The 3,074-nt window shown below is 36.9% G+C and overlaps 1 long non-coding RNA gene across 1 annotated transcript; it reads right to left on the minus strand.

Moving 5' to 3' along the window:
* Positions 1–2,111: 2,111 nt before the first annotated feature.
* On the minus strand, positions 2,112–2,622 carry LOC129751549 (uncharacterized). The gene is made up of 3 exons (XR_008738744.1): positions 2,515–2,622; positions 2,329–2,457; positions 2,112–2,268 (listed from the first exon to the last, which is right to left on the minus strand). It is a non-coding gene; the product is annotated as an uncharacterized LOC129751549 (long non-coding RNA).
* Between the last annotated feature and the right edge of the window lie 452 nt (positions 2,623–3,074).

A 3,074-nucleotide genomic window follows, 5' to 3' on the forward strand; every position in this document is an offset into this window, starting at 1 on the left:
TAAAATGCAAAACTTGTTCTAAACAGCAGCGTTCTACAACGTCGACGCTCTGTTTTTGAAAAAATTTAAAATCAGCAGCGTTATAAATATTCCGACTTTGTGTTTTATACAAAGTTTGAAACTAATAAACTCGAATCTCTTATAATCACCCATATTTTCTACTCGATTTAACAAATTTTCGAATTTTATCATTAGGAATGAACATTTCATTGTGCTTTGACACGTTGAGGAAATCAATTTTTTTTTCGGAGATTTCCATCGATGAAAAATTATAATGTTGTGGAGTTGTAAATGTATACAAATGGATTTTCGGATTTATAGTTTTTCTAAAAACACTCAATGAAATAGTTACATTTATTACTAATCTAATCAACATATTTATATACATTTTTTCTCAATCTTCCACTTTTTTCGTGTAAAATTAACACCGTGCAATTGAGGAGTTGGAGAGCCTCATAAACATACTCTTCCGTTGAGGTTGGTTGGTTTTGATCCTCACTAACTCACCTAAACACAAGGCTGGCTTAAATTATTCGGTTCGTGCAACAGCTCTATCTTTTGATCGATTCAGATCCTTCCCGCAACTGATCGGCTACATAAGATGCTTGAATTCGACGGACGATTTTATGGAAACCTAAAAGAAACCATATATTTGTAATTTAAAAAACAAATCTGTATTTCAGCACTATTTGAAATACCTTACCTGCTGTATCTCTTATTTTGAATAAATTTCACAAGGCCTCCCTTCCGTGGGGCAGCAGCCGTCCTTCAACCAGCGAAAACTTTGGTGAAATTGAATTGGGGTTGTTTCGCGACAACAAATCAGAAAGTGGGGCGAAAGCAGCAAACCAAAACAAACTTTCGGTTGCTATGTCTTTCGACGCTGCATTGTGATGCAAAAATCTTCGGTTGCGTCGCGTCAGCGTTTTAGTACTCGACGACGGCGTTGACAGCTGACGCGACGCGACGTTCGACGCTGTATTGTGTTTCTGCCTTTACATGTGAAAACATAATTTATGCGGCATTATTCGAACATTTGGATAATAATATTACAATAAATTGGAGAATTATTTGAGTTTTGGGTCCATTTATTTCAAACTTCGACATGAAAAATGATGTTAAATACTGCTGACGCGCTAGAATTTTGAATTTTTTTAAAACCAAAACGTCGACGCTAGAGAACGCTGCTATTTAGAACAAGTGTTGCGTTTTAGTACAATACCTTGACTGACGCGACGCACCATTGTGGTGGCTCAAACGGAAAATGGCATCCCCAAAATCAAATGTCAACATGACGCTGACGCGACGCGACGTTCAACGGGCTATTGTGCGGGCACCTTTATGCAATATTTAGTTCAGGAAAGAGAAATCATTAGAAGGCAAATTCTTGATGACAACAATGCATCCCATCATCAAGCTTACTTCAGTCGTAAACCTTTTTTTTGTTCCGATTTGTGTTTTGAAAAACATATCTGGTACAACTGTGTTCGATGTTTACTCTTAGGCTCGAACTCGCGGACATCGGCTCAGAAGACAACAGACTTGCCAACTGAGCTATATAACAAGCTCAGTCGTTAACCAATTCTAGAAATAGAGCATGATTTTGGAGGCGAAAGGATTTTCAATAACGACAATTCAATTGTTTCATATGTTTGATGCATCTTTTAACACTTGGAATTTCAATATAACATTTATTACATTTTTATGGATGCTCCCTGGATCAGTTCTACACCCAAAATAATCTGCACGTAGCGGCTACGTGAATAACTACATAATTTTTATCCAATTGATTTTCACGTAGCTTCTACGATTAAAAAATGTGTACGCTCTCCTAATAAGAATCAGTGCTTCGTGATTGTCATCTACAATTTACGTGAATTTAAGGTGGTTTCAACTCAGTTGGATGATGGAAGTTACGTGAAGTTCAATTAGCATCGATATGTTATTTGAGTCAGTTTCATCGTTTCTTTTAATTTTTCATACTATTATTTTATTTAGAATGGTTTTTAAATAAAAATTCTTCCCTAAAAATTATGTACCGTCGTTTATTATGAATATTTTGATACACATAAAATTGCACCATCCACCTTAACAATATCCATCCACTACAATTAATCGCATGATCCTGTAACCACACACTAAACACTCCACTAAAATATTTAAAATAAACTGTGACTGAGGCCTGGGGCGTTGTTGTTACGGGGGTGTTGGTTGCGAGATATTTCCAACAGTTACTGCAAGTCGCCATTGCATCTATTGTTGTTGTTTCTGTAAGATTGAAGTGAAATTTCAATTCGTGTGATCTTGCCTCCTTCAATCTTGACTTACCTGTAGCTGCATTTGAGGACCACTATGTTTGCCATCTACGGCCTTTCTTTGAATACCTTGGTCCTCCAGTCATTGCAGGAGAGGCATACCGACCATCCATTGGATCCAAGCATATTAACGGGCCTAGAACTTGGTAAAAAAAACACTAAATATCAAGTGGCACTTCAAGGAAATAAAACCGCTTACCTTGCAGCTGATCCGATCGAATGCAGCCGAATCACAATCCAAAGGGGAACTCTTCTTTGTGGTGGATTCTCTCGTGTAAATCGTTCTCGAGCATCGTTGCCACCGACGCCAGTGCCACTTTCGTTGTTAAGATCTAGAAATCAGAAACCACGTTTATGCAAACCAATAATTTAGAGAAACCGATGCTTTCTACTCACTGCGAAAATTGTGGAAAAAAAATTAATCAAAGTCTGATGAATGGCTAGACCGTTTCATTCTTATAAGAATCGGATGCACATACACGCTACACGCTCGTGAAAAAAAGCTTATAAAGGCAATTCTATTCATCTATTTAGAATTTACGTGAATTTCATGTGTCGTCTATGTGGAAGTAAAGTAGTTGTTACAAAGCACATGTAGAATCGATGTGATGCAACCAAATCGTCTTTTACGTGAAAGATCCCGTAAAATTAATTTCTAAATTATTTTGGGTGTAGAATGTCTTTTTAACTCTCCTGACTGAAAATTGCCAATACTTGATTTCTAATATAGCTGAGAAAACTTGAATGTCTTACATAGAT

Source organism: Uranotaenia lowii, chromosome 1, assembly GCF_029784155.1.
Source record: "Uranotaenia lowii strain MFRU-FL chromosome 1, ASM2978415v1, whole genome shotgun sequence".
NCBI lineage: Eukaryota > Metazoa > Arthropoda > Insecta > Diptera > Culicidae > Uranotaenia > Uranotaenia lowii.